This window comes from Sciurus carolinensis, chromosome 2, assembly GCF_902686445.1.
Source record: "Sciurus carolinensis chromosome 2, mSciCar1.2, whole genome shotgun sequence".
Classification (NCBI taxonomy): domain Eukaryota; kingdom Metazoa; phylum Chordata; class Mammalia; order Rodentia; family Sciuridae; genus Sciurus; species Sciurus carolinensis.
In genome coordinates, this window is record NC_062214.1 from 3,891,814 (window position 1) to 3,910,008 (window position 18,195).

At 51.7% G+C, this 18,195-nt stretch overlaps 1 protein-coding gene across 11 annotated transcripts in view; it reads right to left on the minus strand.

Moving 5' to 3' along the window:
* Znf831 (zinc finger protein 831) overlaps positions 1–17,975 on the minus strand; it is an 81,479-nt gene extending 63,504 nt beyond the window's left edge. For 10 of the 11 annotated variants that reach the window (XR_007107276.1, XM_047541779.1, XM_047541781.1 and 7 more), the window contains exon 1: positions 17,617–17,975. The gene's annotated coding sequence lies outside the window, so the exon portion shown is untranslated. The remainder of the gene's footprint in view (positions 1–17,616) is intronic. The other variant, XM_047541780.1, reaches the window with a different exon arrangement.
* Positions 17,976–18,195: the final 220 nt, after the last annotated feature.

Genomic DNA, 18,195 nt, shown 5'->3' on the forward strand with positions numbered 1-18,195 from the left:
CAAACCTAACCGGGCACCACGTGTTTGACCTGGTGACGCTGCCGGGAAACGGAGCTCTCCTCAGCCTCCTGAAAAGGCTCAAAGGTGGAGCTTCCAAAGCCCTTCCAGATCCTGAAGGGACAGAACCAGCTCCTCTAAGCCAGGAGAAGCAGCTAAGCCAACACCGGGAAAGGTAGCAAGAGGGCCCACCCTGCTCTTCAAATCACCAAGGGAAAGCCAGACCCACCAAGGTGAGGCCGGACGGGCTAGTGGCTAGAGGATGCTCGCATGGCCGTCCAGGCCCTGGGAGCCCACAAACACACTTTACCCACCTCCGGCTCAGCTCCTCAAGAAAACCTCCCCATTCCAGCCTTCGCAGCCAGACTGTCTGAGCAAGGTGTGCTGGAGGTGGCCACAGGGTGGGCCAGCCAACACCAGCACTGGCTCAACAGAAATTGTGGCTCATTTTTCAAAATTCTTGCAAGCCAGTTGTAAAACACAGCCCTGAAAGTCCAATTATATAAGCTTCCAACTAAGCAAATGATATTAACAACACAGACACGCGCACTGGGTGTCTCCACACCAAAGACCAGGTCGCCTCCACCCCAGGCCATAGGCAAAGAGTCACTCAGAAGGGACCAGAGCTCTAAACGAACGGTCGAAGACTATGAAACTCCTAAAAGAAGACAGGATGAAATCTCAATTTTGGATGTAGCAACAGGTTCTAAGATATAACCAAAACTACCAGCAGCAAAAGAAAACATAGATAACTTTGATTCAAAATTAAGGACACTGTCAAAGTGAAAAGACACGGGGTGGGAGAAAATATTCGCAGATGGTTTATCAGATCTAGTGAGAATGTCTAAAGACCTCTGGCAACTCCGATGCACCACCAGAGGACAAATGACCCAACCGCAAAATGAGCGAAGGATTGGAACAGACGTTTCTCCAAGAAAGACGCACAATTGTCCAAAAAGCACAGGAAAAGGTGTCGAATACCATTAGTCATCAGGGAAATAAAAACAAAATCACAGTCAGACATGACTTTACACCAATTAGCATGACTAGTAATAACAGTAAACCGAAAATAGAAGGCAGGCCTTGTGCAAATCCAAGCGGTGGTGTGGATCTGGGGAAATGGGAGCCCCAAACACTGCCAAGGGCAATGAAAGGCCGCTGCTGCTGAGGAACGGGGTGGCCACCCCGAGGAGGCGAAAGGCTGCCACGCGGCTCGCCCCCCAGAACCACAAGCAGCACTGGAGCAGAACTCGGGCCCAGTGGGGGCTCAGGGTAGCTCCACCCCAACAGCCGGAGTGGCAGGGGGCACAGAGTCCAGCAGCTGAGAGTGGGCAGGTCGACGCAGCCCGGCACACAGCGCAGAGGGTCACTTGGTCACAGGAGTGAAGTGTGACACCTGCTGCAGCTGGGGAGCTTGAACCGTCCTGTGACGGAGGCGGGAGGCCTCGGTTGTGTGAGTTCCAGTTAAAAACCCAGAACAGGCAAATGTGTACAAACAGGAAACTAATCACAGTGGTGGCCAGAGGGTGGGAAGGATCAGGAGATCAGGGTTTCCTTTAAGGGTGATGAAACTAGGAGCGAGGTAGATGCGGTAGTTACGATGCACGTGACTGAATGCAACTGAATGTCCACCTGACATAGTTCAGTGGGGGACCTACAGTCACGTGAGTTTTGCCTCCATATATAAAGGTCCTGTCTGAACACAAACAGTTTGAAAGGTACTCTCTTCGTCAGGTAAAAGTGGTCAGGAAGGCAGGCACTTTGGGCTTCTGTCACAAAAACCCCCTAGACTGGGCGACTTGAACAGCCAATGTTCATCTCTCACAGTTCCAGAGGCTGGGAGTCCCAGAGCCAGTTGGCAACTGCCCATCTCCTGGTTCACAGACGTCTTCCTCCTCACTTCCTCCTTACTGGGCAGAAGGGACAATAATGCTCTTCGGGCTCCCTTCCACAACGGCATTGATCCCCATCATGAGTCTACTTGACTCCCACCAAGGCCCACCCAAGGACCACCACATGGGGCAGTGAGGATGTGAACAGGTAAATTCAGAAGGACACAAACATTCAGCCCACACGGTGTCCAGTGCCACCTCCCCACTCTCAGTGCTCACGTCCACTGGTGGGATACTGCCCCACACATGGAACTCCACACCCACCTCTCCACCTCAGGAACAGTAATGTCACCTTTGCTGCTTGAACTGGCCATGGTGGGTGTATTGACATTGCACAGATCGGCAAATGCTACCCGTTGGTCTGTGGTTGTTTCAACCCCTGGAAGCCGGCGTTGGCCAGCACGGGATGAAGACGAGAGGATGAGGAAGGCCTGGCATCACCCTCTGTCCCTCCCGTGGACTCTGCGCAACATCAGGGACCTCCCCACACCATACCTGCAAGCTCTCCGAAGACGGGAGAGCTCCTAAATTTTGAAGGAAAGATTTACGCACAGGTCTTTAGAGATTAGTAGGTGGACACCAGACTCGGGCGGAGCTGATGGAGTGGGATAAAGGCTTCCCTGGGATGTGACCCTTTCTACCTGCGGAGGAACAGAGACGGCTTCCTTGGCTCCAAGAACCATGTCAGCAGGGCTGAGCCTCCGGGAAGATCAGATGAAATCATCCGTGTGAGATCCGGGAGCGCTGTGCCCGGCACGGGGCACGCTCTCAGTTTATTTGAGTGCTCAATAACACGCCATAATATTTTGAACTATTAAGTAATGGATCCTCCCCCACCCTCTTTTCCTCCTACCCCTGTCTCTTCCCCGTCAATCACTGTGCCAGTCTCCATCACCTCTGGGAGAGGACGCGGCTCAGGTTGGATTCCCGAGAAAGGGATTCCATTTCTTTGGGGATCCCAGGAAGCGGGGGAGTGGGAAGGCAGCCCAGGTCCCCACGGGAGTGTTGGGCTGGTCCCCAGGGGAGAGGAGGCTCCGTCTGCCAGCTGCCTGCTCCCAGGAGGAGCCCCTCCTGGCACTCCCACCAGCCCATGGAGGGCCGGAGGAGGGCCGGAGAAGGTCCAGAGCCCAAAGGCGGCCCACAGGGGGCTCTGAAACCGGCGAGGGGGCGGATGGGCAGGGCTGCTGGAGTCCCTGCGGCAGAAACAGAGTAAAGGATCCTGAGGAAGGAAACCTGACGAACCAGAGCCAGTTTTTCTAAGGCTCGGGCTCTGAGAGTCCCGGGTGGGGGAAGTGAAGGGAGGAGCACAGAGGGAAGGGAGGCGCGCTTCCCCCTGCGCCCCGAGGGGCACGGAGGGAGGGGTCCCTGCGACCCTTGCCCCCGCAGTCTGCAGGAATGGGGCCAGCACACACCACAGACAGGCTGCAGTCCCTGCCGGCGGGGGGAGGCTACCCACAGAGTGCTGCCCCGAGCAAATTCCAGAACACCCTCCAGGCGCCCGGGAGAGCCCCAAAATGGGCTGAGGCAGGACCTGCCAGGGGAGCTGAGGGCCAGAGCTCAGGGTGGGAGGCTGCAGAGAGGGAGCCTGCATGCAGACCCCAGCTCCCCTGGCCACCCGCCACCTCTGCAGCCTGTCCCGTGCTCCCAGCACAGAGGCCCCTTGGTAACAGCCGATCCCTCCGCAAGATGCTGAGCCCGCAAACACCCTCCTCCCGGGCGTACGTGGGGCAGGACAACTCCAAGACCAGAGCTGATTTTGCTCACTCTGAACCGAGGAGAGGGCAAGGCGGATTGTCTCTGTGGGAATCATGGGGAACTGAGGGACAGGGTGGAGGGACAGGGAAGGGTCTGGGCAACCACCTAGTCACCTAGACTCAGGGACGAGCACTAGCCTTGCTGCCCCCCGAGACTCCCTTTATCCCAACAGGCATGCAGCTCACTTGTCCCCCACCCCCTGCGATCTGGGCCTGCTCTTGTGTGCCACTTCGTAGGGGCGAGGCAAGCAGAAAGCAGGGAGAAAAGTGAAGGCGGGAAAGGACCTTCCTTCCCACGCTTTCTTGTCAAACCCACCCAGAGGTGGGCCTGCGCCGGCAGAGAACAGGGAAGAGCAGCAAATATGTCCTCAGAGCCCTGCAAGAGAAGGATGTGGAGAAACTCCCTGGACAGAGGGAGCCTTTGGAAGGGACAGGGTGCAGAGGCGCAGCTCCAGGTACCCGATTCCCAAGCTCTCGTGCACCCTGTGCCTCTGTCTCCGGCTGCCTCACCAGGCGGGCACCATGTAGGCTGTGATTCCTGCCCCCTCACCTAAGCTCCTCTTTTGCTGGCACACCACCACTTTAAAAGGGGGCTGTGGCCACCGTAGCGTGAAGGCGCTCGTGCCATTGAGCAGGACGCTAACAAAAATTGGGTAAAGAGGTAAATTTATGTCACATGTATTTTACCAAAATTTTTAAAGTAAATACAGAAGAGGGAACTGTCATTACAGAAGGAGTGGAGAATTTACATTCACACAAAAACTTGCCCACGGATGTTTATAGCAACTTATTCATAATTGCAAAACCACGGAAGCAACCAAGGTATCCTTCGGTCGACGAGTGGAAAAACAAACTCTGGTGCAACCAGACATTGGAGCCTCCTTTAGGATGAGCCGTCAAGCCAGGGAGAGGGCGGAGGGCCATCAGAGTGGTGCTGATCCACGGCCGACCTCTGGAGAAGGGCGGCCAGGCGGAAGGGAGAGGGCCTGGGGCTCGGAGGGGCCGAGCAGGCGGTGCAGAGGCCCTTCAGGGCAGTGAAGCCCTGCACGAGGCCACGGGGGCCCAGTCACTGCCTCACGCAGGAAGGGGACCGACCGCAGAGGGCGACCCTAATGCAAAGTGTGCCTTCAGCCACGCACCCGGAGCCACCAGCTGTGAAGAATGGCCCGAGCCCACAGGGAAGCCGCCTGGGGGCGGGGTGGGCACGCACTGCCCTGCCCCGCGCTTTCTGTAGACCTAAAGCTGCTCTGAGAGAATTAAGTCTGGAAACGTTAAAAGCTTTCTAAAATTCAAACAAGTTTTTAAAAAAGAGGAACATGTTCATGCTCACCGGCAAAGAAATGCAAGTTTTTTTTTTTTTTGTACTGGGGATTAAATCCAGGGACTCTTAACCACTGAGTCCCATCCCCAGCCCTTTTTATTATTTTATTTTGATACAGGGTCTCACTAAGTTGCTTAGAGTCTCTTCACTAAGTTGCTGAGGCTGACCTTGATCCTCCTGCCTCAGCCTCCCAAGTCGCTGGGATTTCAGGCATACGCTGGCAAATTTTTTAAATATGCAACTGGGCGCCACCTAATATGGTCTCATATTTTACCTCTGTAATTTAAGATCTTAACCTGGGACACCCTTGGCCTAGACTTGCCAGATAGGTGGTCTTCTTCATCCTCCTGGAAGCCCAAGTTTGTGCCAGCCTGACGTTCAGCTGTGCTTGCCCACTGTAAGGCACAGCACAAGCGAGGAGGAGGGAAGGCAGGGAGGCCAGCTCTGATTGCCGCTCTCACTCTGTGAAGGCCACACTCCCACCAGAGAGCCTCTCCAGGCCTAATTATCTCAAGCTGCTGGGTACTATAGTTGGTAGCCACCCCAGGCCGGCCGAGGGGCTACTGCCAGCACTCAGAGCCCTCACCGGGTCCACTCTGAGGAAAGCCCTCTCATCACCCCTCCTTATCAACCCAGGTGCCTTTGGGGCTGCCAGGACCCAGCATGGAATCACAATGCACATGGGGTGCTTGGGTGGGTTTTCTGGCCAGGCAAGAGTGTCCCTCACTTCTCTCTGATTCTGGAAGGACCTAGAGGGGTCTCTATGGCAGAGGGTCTCTCTGAGGGGTGGACTTGCTTGGTTCTCGATGCAGGGTCCATGTCCCAGGTTCTTACCAAAACTTCACCCAAACTAATTCTGCTTGGTGACAAAGCCACGTTGAGCCCAAACAAATGAAGACTGAGCAGCCAGAAGAGAGTCGGCAGAGACGTGATGTGCAGACAGTCTGAGCAAGTCAGAGCAAAAGAGCGGCTCCTGCCTATTTGCACACACTCATTATAAGGCTTCCCTGCAGCTGGTCGATAGTTTGCAGGTGTTTGGAGGACAGGCCGGAGGACAGCTGGCTCCAGCGAGGAGGCCTACGAGGACAATGGGAAGGTTCAGGTTCAAATCCCGGTTTTGCACTGCCAGGTGGCTCAGCAAGCTCCTTTAACCTCAGGGTCTTTCACTTGCAAAGTGGGATCAAGAGGACTGGGCCGCATGCCCCCCAGCACCTACCACAGCGAAATGGCAGCGGCCTGCTGAGCTTGTTAACCTGCTTTTCTCTTTCTTTCCACGACAGTCGTTTTGTCTGATCCTGAGCCCGAGTGTCCTCTGGGAGTCCAACCTGCTGTCCGCATCTTCGACTCCCTCTGGAGCCCTGCCCCTCCCATCTCTCTGGCTATCCCAGGGTCCTCGCACACCACCACCAGTTCTTGAACTTCCCTCCCTGAACCTTTGGTCAGAGTTTCAGCCCCTTTGTCCAGGACAGCCTCTGTGTCTGCTAGCCTTCACCTCCTGTTTTCTCAGCCATTTCTTTGAGGAGCCTGGACAACAGTTTTATTTTAACATATAGCAAAATTATCTTCCTTTGTTTCTTGGGTTAGCCTAGCTAAGCACTTGCTTGCTTTTTGACAACAATTTTAGGTCAAACTTTTTGTCAGAATGCAAGAAAAAGAGAGAGAAGAGAGGAGAGAGAGAGAGAGAGAGAGAGATGCCCCATGATGCTGGGTGGCAGGGTAGCCCAGAGAGCTCTCAGTGACCCAGAGAGCTCCCAGTTACCTACGTTACCTGGAGGGGACTGCATGGCCTACCATGTTGGGTCTCATTTGCTGGGAATACACACATATGCTCAAGAAATTCACTCTGGTGAAGTACTATGTTGATTTAGTAAATTATTTCAAACGAAAAGTGGAAGAGTGAATCAGCACTCTCCAGGATGATGTCAAATGGAGTATATAACTTCTATGAAAACAAGGTGACTATTCCAATTTAGTTCATGCCTATTGAAAATGTATTGTTAATCCATTCTAATGTTTATTGAGCACTTATTGGGTACCGGGTCTCATTTTGCCTGGGACTGAGGGACTTCCTAGGTTGCGAGACTTTACATTTTTAAACCAGGCAAGTCCAGGGGAAATTAGGATGAGCTGGTTTCCCGAAGGGTACAGGACACCAGTAAGGAAAAAAGCTTCAGTTACAGAATTTATGTTCTGCTTAAGGAGACAGGCAAGCAATTTTAAAAATAAATTTGTAATATGTTGGAAAAGGATGGATGTCTAGAACAAACCAAGCAGGGAGAAGGAGTCTGCGAGTACGAGGAAGGAAAGTGGAGGCGTCAGGAGGGGAGCAAAGGCTATGGCTTTACCTGGGGTGGGCCCTGTGATGGGGTAAGCCCTGCTGGCACTTGGGGAAGAGGGTTGCAGGTTTCAGGCAATATAAAGACTAAGGAAGTGCAAAGGGCCAGGCAAAGGCCCTGAGGGGGGAAGTGCCTGGCATGTTTGGGGCTTGACCCTCAGACTCAAGGAATTGCATTCAAGAGATGCTAACCTGCTCAACAATATTTTGTGATTCTTTCTAGGCAACTTTTATTTCCCTGGGCTTTGGTTTCCTCATCTGCAAAATGAGGAGACTGATGTCTAAGTATGAAGTGGTCGGAAATCACAAATACTAGCACCATGTTTAGTCAAATGGCCAGTCAGGTACAGTCTCAGTCACTGAGCGATGATTTCTCCTGGTGAGCAGAGGAAGCGAAGCTGAAGGCTTCACCATGCGCTGGACGTTGGTCTCCCCCTTCCTCCTCGAGGGCTGTGTGAGGCCAGATCTCCCCACTGCGGCCTGGCCATGATGAAGGCCTGTCACAGATCCTCGCAGCTCAGAACAGGTAACATGAAATGCAGCACGTCACCCCGATTCGCAACTGTGTGGCGGACTGTAAACAGCTTTGTGGATGCTGTGCAGTGACGTGACTCAGAATATGGATCGTGAGGGTTATTGTTTCATGTGATCACAGCCAGAGCCCAGGAAAACAGCAGACGGACGCGATGCTGAATTCAAAGAAAGGTGGGAAAGCATCCCCTACACCGACGGGACCCCACAGCGTGGGAGCCAAGGCTACGAATCACCCCCACGCCACCCGCTTCAGATCCGAGGTGTGGGCGGCACGGCAGGAAGACGGTGGGCACACGCAGGCGCTGTGGACGAGGCAGCTGGCTTAGCCAGGTGGTAGAGAGCAGCAGCCGTCCACCCCTGCCCACAGCCCTCCCTGCTGGGCACCAGACGGGGCCTTCCTCTCTGTCTCCTGCTGGCCAACCAGAAGCCGGAGCTACTACCCTTCCCGGGCAGCAGCGAGGACCTGGCCCAGGGTCAACAGCGACCCAGTGGCCCCTTCTGGCCCCTTCCCCTGCCCGGGCAGAGTCCCAGGAAGCTAAAACAGAAGTCTTGCTAAACCCAGACTCCCACTCAGTCGGGCGGAGAGAAGACGCCCCAACGGAGGCCCACGCCAAGGTGCAGGAGCTGTCTGCCCGCCGGCCTGGAGGCGGCCTTCGACGGGGTGCTCCAAGGAACCCTCCAAAGAAACCAAGGCAAAGGAAGAACCAAATGGAAATGTTAGAATGAAAAATACTAAACTCAGATTACAGTTGGTGGCAGGAGGTCCTGTGGAACCTGCTCATGCGGTCCCTCTGCAGCTCACCGCCTGGGATGGTGACAACCTGTCCGCCGCCTGCAGCCGCGAGTCCACCCAGCGACTGCTCCCTCAGCAAGCCCTGTTCCCTTCCACGCAGCCCGATCTCTGACCTTCTGACCCCACCAGTGCCCAGACTGGCAGGGCACACCCGCCGCTGGTCAGTGTCTGCTCTCCAGCTTCCCTCCACCGAGGCCACTGACCCCGCACCTCCAGACCAGCTCACATTACTCCCAGGTGATCGAAGGCTGGCTTCTCCAGCGAGAACTGACCCCTCCCAAGTGTGCCCTTCCCAGAGTGCTCTCCTCCACCCCGGGCTCTGAGCGGGTGTCCTGTGTCTTATGGTCACTCCCCCATTATGGCTGATGGTTCTGACACTGCCCTTCCACAGCACAACTCACGGGGCAGTTTCCATCTCCTAAGTGGACACAGACAGGGGCAGGCTCGGTCCTGGGCAGTCCCAAGAGACAGACCCCTAAACATGGGACCTGGGGCTTGCCTTGTCCTTGTCCTTGGACTTGAGCATGACGCTGAGGTCCTTGCCAGTGAGAACTGCGGCTGAGGACCTTGGCGTGCCACAACGTCCCAACTACTCAGCATTGCCTGCCGACATTCGTGATGGAGCCCCAGCTGGGGCGCAGGCCTGCTGGTGTGGGCCGCGGTGGTGATGGCCGTAAGGACTGCCATGTGAAATGGATTTCTTGGGGAGTCCTTCAGCACTTACAGAGAGAAAATGACAAGCTCGGGTCCGTCAACTCCCCCCTCAAAGCAGCCTGAAAATCAGACAGCTTCTGTGGCAGCATGAAAGATGCTCGTATTTCCTGCACCGGCAGGACCAACGTTGCTGGAGCCCAAACACGAAATTAAGTGGTGCGGGTTGCTGAATTAAAATGACCATTCAGTACTGGCACCGAAACAGACAGGTAGACCAATGGTACAGAACAGAAGGCACCGAGAGGAGCCCTCATACGTGCAGTTGGCTCATCCTAGACTAGGACGCTATAAACACACACTGAAGAAAAGACAGCCTCTTTGACAAATCGTGCTGGGAAAGCTGGAAATCCATAGGTAGCTCTGCACAAAACTCCACCCAAAGTGGATCAAGGACCTAGGAATTAGGCCAGAGACCCTGTGCCAACTAGAAGAAAATGTAGGTTCAAATCTCTACCATGTTGGCTTAGGATCACCTTCCTCAACAAGACTCCCAAAGGACAAGAAGTGAAACCAAGGATCAACAAATGGGATGGTATCAAGCTAAAAAGCTTCTTCACAACAAAGGAAACAATCAAGAATGTGAAAAGAGAGCCTACAGAATGGGAAAGTCTTTGCACCTTCACCTCAGATAGAGCATTAGTCTCCAGGATATATAAAGAACTCAAAAACTTAACACCAAAAAAACAATAACCCATTTAATAAATGGGCAAAGGAACTGAATAGATACTTCACAGAAGAAGAAATACAATCGTTCAACAAATAGATGAAAAAATTAAAAGTACACTGAGAGTTCATCTCACTCCAGTTTGAATGGCAATTATCAAGAATACAAGTAACAATAAATGTTGGTAAGGTTGTGGGGGAAAAGTATACTAATACATTGCTGGTGGGACTGCAAATTGGTTCAACCACTCTGCAAAGCAGTATGAGGATTCCTCAGAAAATCAAATGGAACCACCATTTGACCCAGCTATCCCACTCCTCAGTCTATACCCAAAGAACATCCAATCAGCATACTGCAGTGACAACAGCCACACCAATATTTATAGCTGCTCAATTCACAATAGCTAAGCTATGGAACTAACCTAAGTGCCCTTCAACAGATGTAGATAAAGAAAATGTAGTATATGTACACAATGGAATATTAGTCAGCCATAAAGAAGAATGAAATCATGGCATTTGCCAATAAATAGATGGATCTGGAAATTATCATGCTAAGTGAAATAAGCCAATCCCAAAAAACCAAAGGCCAAACGTTCTATTTGATATGCAGATGCTAACATACAGTAAGTGTGTGTGGGGGGGGTGAGAATAGAAGTTCGCTGGATTAGACAAAGGGGAATGGAGGGAAGGGAGGCGGATGGGAAGCAGCAGAGCAGTAAAATGACTTGGACATCACTTTCCCATGTTCATAAATGAATACATGTCCAGTGAAACTCCACTTCATGTTCAACCACAAGAATGGGATTCTAATTAGAATAAGTCATACTCCGTGCCTGTACAGTATACCAAAATACACTCTGCCGCCATGCATACCTAAAAAGAACAAATGCAATAAATAAATGTAAGTAAAACGGCCATTTGGATCCACAGTCTCATGCGCTCCTCTCGTAGGAAGCAGAGTGTTAATCAGGAGGGAAGGTGACCCTTTAGGCCGGATGAGGACGTCATACTGGACCTAGAAACGGACAGCGACAAGCCACCCTGAGCCTCCCTTGCAAGTAGCAGTAGCTGTCCCTACAGTGACCGCGACGAGCAGCCTTCCTCAGCAGGGAGACGTCTTTAAAGAGGTTGCTGCTCCTTCTGGGAACCCACCGAACCGCCCCTATTGCCACGAGACCCACACCCAGAGCCAGACTTCCACATGAGCCCGGGGGCAGCACCCAGGACACAGAGGGGCCGGAGGGCCCTGCGGACACACATCGGCCGCAACCGGGACGGGTGAGACGCGTTCTGAGGCTGGCTGCCCAGGAGGCTATGAACAACCCTGCGGTTCCGCCAGGTCCCTCGGTGTGGGCGCCTTGCCAGAGCCTCAGTTCCGTGCATCAGCTGCACAGGACTAGGTGGCTGGCAGAAATCCAGAAGTGAGGTGACCTACATTTAATGGGATCGACATGCCAAGACTCCCAACCCCTCAGGAAGACCCAGGAGCACCTTCCTCACCAGAGAACCGAGACGTTGTGGAGCAACCACCTCCCCAGCTCTGTGGCCGCTCCTGCCTCGGGCTCAGGAGGGCTGCAGGGATGTCACCGTGGAGAAGGACTCCCTCATTTCTAGGTGGGAAGGATCCCCGAGTAGGGGTTGTCGGAGGTAAGGTGGGCCTGTTGGCCACAGGCAATGTGGACATGCCGGCAATTGGATTACCGTGGCTGAAGGACCATGCTGTCCCGAGGACTGGACGGCTGGGCAGCCTCCTAGGACATCACTGGATCTACACTTGTCCTGTTCCTGAGCACAGGAACAAGGACCCGAGCTGAGTCTCCAGATGGAGAACCAGGGCCGTTTGCCCGGTTTTCAGAGCAGAGTCAGTCCACGGACCTGCAGGCCCTTGGTTGAAAGGAAACCCGGTTCCCTTGACAGAGGATGCTGAACCAGGGCCACTGGGACACACCTCCCTGAGGGACCTGCGGCCACACGCCAGGGTGACTGACTTGGAGGTAAAGTAGATGCTCAAGCACTTCATGGATTACCAGGTGCCCGAAGAGGTAAAGAAGCCAGAGCAGCGGAGGCTCTGCCTGAGGGCAAGGGACACCGGGATGGCCCTTGAAGAAGGTCAGAGATATGAACTGCCCCCTCACGCCCAATCACACAGTTGCTGAGGTGACCGGGGCGGCTTGCATGCGTGCTCTGTGAACCGTCCAAGAACCGGTTCATTTCCTGGACCGTGTGGTCACCACCTCTCTCTCAGACAGTGAGCACAGTGCTGAGTTCTGCCAACAGAAGATAGCAGAGGAACTCTGCAGGGTGGAGCCCCAGTCCTGCTCCGCTCTGGCAGAGTCCACAGGAACCGGCCACTCCTCCGTGACACCCTGGAGAGTCTGCCATGGCCGGAGCATCCACAGAGATCAGCACCACTACCCATCCTGCAGACCGCAAGCTCCGAAGACTCAAGAAGTCCATCTCTACCCTCGGGACTGCTGCCTGCTGTCTGCCCAGCGACTCCAACCAATGTGAATCTGGCCAAACTGAACTAGTCCTCAGCTCCCCAGCGGCAGATCACATCTTCTTCCCTGAGATCTGAATTCCTTCTCATTCATCCTTGGGTACCCTCTCCAGCCTGGGGTACTGAAAGGAGCCTCCTTGTTTCTTATAGTCACGATTCGTATGGTTAATCGCTCTTATAATCGTACCACTCTTGCTTAAGCTTCTGTGTGACTTCAACTTCCTGATTGGATCTAGTCAGTTACCCCAAGATAGACTATCCCCCAGGTCACCAAATAACTTAAACAGAGTTGGAGAACGGAAATGATACAGGTGTGTTCTCAGTCCACAGCGGAATCAAACTGGAAATCATAACAGAGAGACAACGGGAAAACTCTAAATACTTGAAAACTAAACAGTATGTTTCTAAATAATTCATGGTTCAAGGAAGAAGTCTCAAGAGTCATTTTTAAAAATACACCCATGTATGAAAACAAAAATACAACATCTCAAAATTTGTGAAACACAGTTAAAACAGGGCTGAGAGGGAAATGCATAGGGCTGTTTGCCTACATTTGAAAAGACAGCGTTTCCAGTCAAAGCTCCGAGCCCCATGCCAATCGGGTGAAAGCAAAGCAAAGCCTGAAGCAAGCAGAAGGAAAGAAATAACAGACACGGGGGAGAAATCGATGCAATTGAAACAAAAATAATAGAGAAAATCAATGATAGAAAAAGTTTGTTCTCAGACAAGATTGATAAAATTGATTTAGAATCTCTTCAAAGACAAATGAAAAATTAGAGAAGACGCAGCCTGTCGATAGCAGGAACAAGCCAGGGGCCATCACTACAGACCCCCGGGCATCAGGAGGCTCAGGAGGAAGCTGCTGAAACAGACCCGTCCTCCAAGAAGCACAAGCTACCCAGAATCCACCGCATCTGAAGCAGACAGTATGAATAGCACTGAAACTGCCCAGATGGAACCTGTGATTTTAAACTCCCACATCGGAAGCCCCCAGGCCCTGATGTGGATAATTCTACCCAACTTTCAAAGAAGAGCCAACACCAATTCCATATAATCTCTTCCAGAAAACACAAGAGGAGAGCATACTTCCCAGGTGATTATATGACCCTAGATATCATCCTGACACCACACAGCATGAGGAAAGAAACTACAGGCCGATATCCCTCGAGAATATGGATGCAAAACCTTTCAGAAAGCATCAGCAATGGAGTTCTATGATAGGGAAGAACTGCACACCATGATCAGGGGCTCCAAGGGCGCACGCGGCACAATCCACCCCGCCGGCAGAGTACGGAGAAACTATCCCATACCAGACAACACTCATTTCCTGAAGAAACAGCTCTAAAAAGGAGCAATAAGCAGGGGCTGAGGCAGGAGGATGGCAAGTTTGAGGCCAACCTCATCTAGTGAGTGAGGCCCCAAGCAACTTAACAAGACCCTGTCTCCAAAAAAGGGCTGGGGATGTGGCTCAGCGACCCTGGGTTCAATCCCCAGAACAACAACAACAAATAGCAACAGGAATCTTCTTAATGTAATTAATAGCACTAACATGATCGCAGAGCTAACATTATGCTCAATGGTGAAAATGGAGTTCTCTCCCCGAGACGACAGCAAGACAGAGACGTCCCTTCTCCCCTCTTGGATCCAGCGGTTCCTGCAGTTCTAGGCAGGGCAGTAAGGTGGGAAGAGACTACAGGGAAGAGTGGCGACTTGACTGTCTCTGTAGAAAGTCCTAAGGAATCCCACCCCCAAAACCCTCCTGGAACTAATAAGTGAAGTCCGCAGGGTACAAGATCAGCTCATGTCTGCAGCTAGCTGTGAATCAGGAAACCAAAACTAAAAACACAACGCCTTTTCCACTCACTCAAAAAAATAAATAAAATACTTAGGCGTAAATCTAGCCAAACATGTGCAAGACTTATATGCACTGACATGCATATATACACCCATAAAACACTCATGAATGGACTTTAAAAAATTCCTAAATAATAGAAAGGCAGATTGTATTCACAGATTGGAAGATTCAACATAGTAAAAATGTCCATTTTCCCCAAATTGATATACAGACTTCATGAAACTCCCATCGAAGTCCCAGTAAGATTTTCTAAAAAGCTAAAATTTATATAGAAAGGAAAAGGAACTAGAATAACTCAAACAATGTTGAAGAAGGATAATACAGCGGGAGAATCAGTCTAGCCGATTTGAAAATTTATTATAGAGCTACAGTAATCAAGACCGTATTGTCAGAAGGATAGACACAGGACTAGATCAGCAGAACAGAATAGGAATAATAGTTACGGAAGAGAAATCGAACTGCATAAATATGCCCAACTGACTTTTGACAAACGTTCAAAGCAATTTTGTAGCAAAAAGCATAGTCTTTCAACAAACTCCAGTGGAGCTAGTGACCCATTGAGTAGGAGTTTCTAGACTCTTGCGTGAGCCACACAAGAAAAACTGGTAAGTTTCACCTCATTAAGATGAAAACTCTTTACTATAGAGAAATCTCTTCTTATAATAAGACAATAGCTAGCCACAGTCCTGAAGAAACTATTTGCAACAACATGTCTGTCAAAGGACTCCCTTCTAGAATTTAGAAAAACTAAAAGTAAAAAAAAAAAAAAAAAAATCCAAGGACAATCCATTAGGAAATGAGCAAAAGACATCAGAGACAAATCGCCAGGGAAGACAAACCTGCGGCAAAAGACACACGAAAAGACATTCACCGTGGTTATCTACCAAGGACATGCCACTTAAAACCACGAGGACACGTCTCTGTACTCTTGTCAGAACACAACAATAAAAAATGCTGGCAAGGACATGGACGTGGTCATGCTGGGTATTCGCTGCTGTGAAGGAAAGCAGCACAGCCATCCCAAGAGGCCCAACTAAACACGCAGGCAGCCATCCACCCAGCAGCGGTGCCCCTGGACGTTCTGCCCGGAGCCCAGGAAACATGGACATGTGAACACCTGTTTGTGAATGCTCACAGTGCTGGCTTTGTGATGGCCCACAGCGGGAGTGAGCCCAGATGTCCTTCAACAGATCGATGTTTAAACCAACTGTCGCACATTCCACAGCGGAATATTACTCAGCAATTAAAAGGAACAAGCTTTGGATGGATTTCCAGAGGAATCAAGCTCAGTGAAAAAGGTCAGTGCCCAAAGTCTGCATATGAAACCATGCTTTTATATCACTTTCCTGAAATGACCAATGATAGAACTACAGACCAGATTAGTGGTTGCCAGAGGTTAGGAGGACAGGAAGGGTAGGAGAAAGTCAGTGTGGCCACGGGTCCGGGCAGGGATGGAAATGTTCTCTACCCTGACTCCATCGCGGTCACTATCAGCTGTGACATGGGGATTCTGCCATTGGGGGAAACTGTAAAAGGCACACGGACTTTGCTTTGCTTCCTCCACTTCTTTGTGAATCTACAAAAAGCCTATTTTTTTAAATCATAAACAAACGGAATCAAAACAAGAGCGACGTTCCCAGTGTGAGTCAACGTTACTCCACACAGCACCTAAAACCTGAAACTCTGCCGGGCCGTGGGCACTTTTCCTTCGTGTACATACGCTTACGTTCAAAGGAAGTTCGCGGTGCTACCATACATGGAAAAGCTTCAGACTGGCTGTGAACCAGAAGTCACCGCACAGGAGGCACAGCTTCAGAGACAGACATGGGAGGGGCCGGCCTCGGTGGACAGCCGGCGCTCGGCGAGGCCTCCTGCCCGGTGCCCAAGTCAGAGCTGTGGAATCTTCTCAGTGTGAACTTCCAGAATGGTTGGGCCCCTTGGCCACACCACCCTCACAAGGGCGGCACAGCTGTGGAGCCGCGGGCCTCGGGGACAAGGCCCACCTTTGCCCCTTTGCTACCTACAAACCCTGTGACCTAGGAAGAGTCACTGGGACGGGCCCTGCTGCTTCCCTTTTCTCGCAGTGGGCCCTGGCTCCTCTGTTGAGGATCAGAACAGATTCAGATGTGACCGTTGGCACAGAGCGGGCTCCCCAGGAGCCTGCTCCTCATCAGGCACCAGCCCCCACCCCTTTCCCAGCCTGGATCTCTGCGGACATGATGCTGCTCTGCCTGCCAGGAGAAAGGTCTCTCTGGCTGGTGACCCCTGGCCCCTGGCCGTGAGCTCATTTCCCCAGGCAGCTGTACCGCGGTCACTGAGGTCCTTTCAGGTTACCCTGTTCATGTGGAGCACCCCCCTCAGGACCGGCCCCTTCCCCAGCTTCCCAGCGGTCCCGTGCCCTGGCTTCTGGGGTCTCTGATCGGCATTGGCCTGTGGTCCCGAACACACGCCCCGCGGAGCAGCAAAGGTGGGTGGTTCAAGGCGCATTCTTTCAGACTGGCCCCGATGTTGACGCTGCACTCCCCCCTCTCCGTGGTTATCACCCTCTAGGTCGCATCCTGTCCCTCGCTGCATTTCAGCAGATAAGATCTCTGGTGTCACTCTTACAGAAAGATTTGCTGCGGGAAAGTAGAGCCATGTTACCACTCAGAACCTGGCTCCCACGCTTATGAGATCCCACGGCTTATGAGATCCCTCCAGCCTCAGCTATTTTGGAGGCTGGGAAGCTAAATATGTGGATAAATACATGGTTCCTTGGCCTCCATAAATCTCACTGAAAAATGCCACCCTTGGGTGACTGATCCGCACAGCTGCTATAAATAGCATGTCTACCAAATACCTTGATAGTCAGATTATACTCTGTGTTTAAAACTCGGGCGCTAACATAATGTACATTTTTAACCAATTCACATCTTCAATTTAATTAGGTCCATCATTGGGGGAAAAACAGCTTATAAAGCACTAAATTTCCTTAGAAATGTTTTTCATGTTTAGCAGAACAGGGTTTGTGAGGCTGGTTTCCGACAGCCATTATAAATTGCAGTAAATATTTTGACAAAGCAGACAGCGGTGGTAGGCACACCAGAGAATCGCTGCGCTGGGTCAGACCCAGTCTCACGTAGCATTCCTTTTTAACTGCGGGTTTGGAGACAAATATATCATTAGGAACACAGGGTGAGAGAACTTGATGGTTAAAAAAAAAAAAAAAAAAAAAGACCTAGCACCTTCTGTATGCTGTGCCCTGGGACCATCACCTACCTTTATGAAGAGAGGTGCATTTCCCGTCAAAGACACACCAGTTCAGACCCAGATGGTCTGGCCTGGCCTTGAGACAACATCCACTGGTCCAGAAAGGACCCCAGGCCAGCTGCACAGAGGAGCGCTGAGCGGGGAGCCTCGCCACTCTCTGCAGCGGGCCTGCTCCTCTGCAGAGAAGGCGTCTGGTGTCCTCTCCCGTTCCTGCTCTGTGGGCAGCATCTCAGAGCAGAGAGACGTCCACGCACCTTAGAAAGTAAAATCAGAGAAGGGCCTCCCCTTGCTCGGCCTCTGATCAGCTCCATGTTGAACTGAGAGAAGCACCATTTTGGGTGACCTGGAAGAGACTCGAGCAGAGATGAAACTTGTGGGGTTCAGAAAAAGGAAGTCGATTGTTGTCTATACGTTACTTAATGTGATGGTAGCAACCCTTAGAAAACAGGAAGAGAGAGAAGCAGAGACCAAAAAAAAAAAAAAAAAAAAAAAAGAAAAAAAAAAAAAATACAGACACAGCTCAGGTCTTCAGTGATGTGGTTATTGATCTAACAACCGTAAATGGAGGCTGCTGCCCAGAGAGGTAGG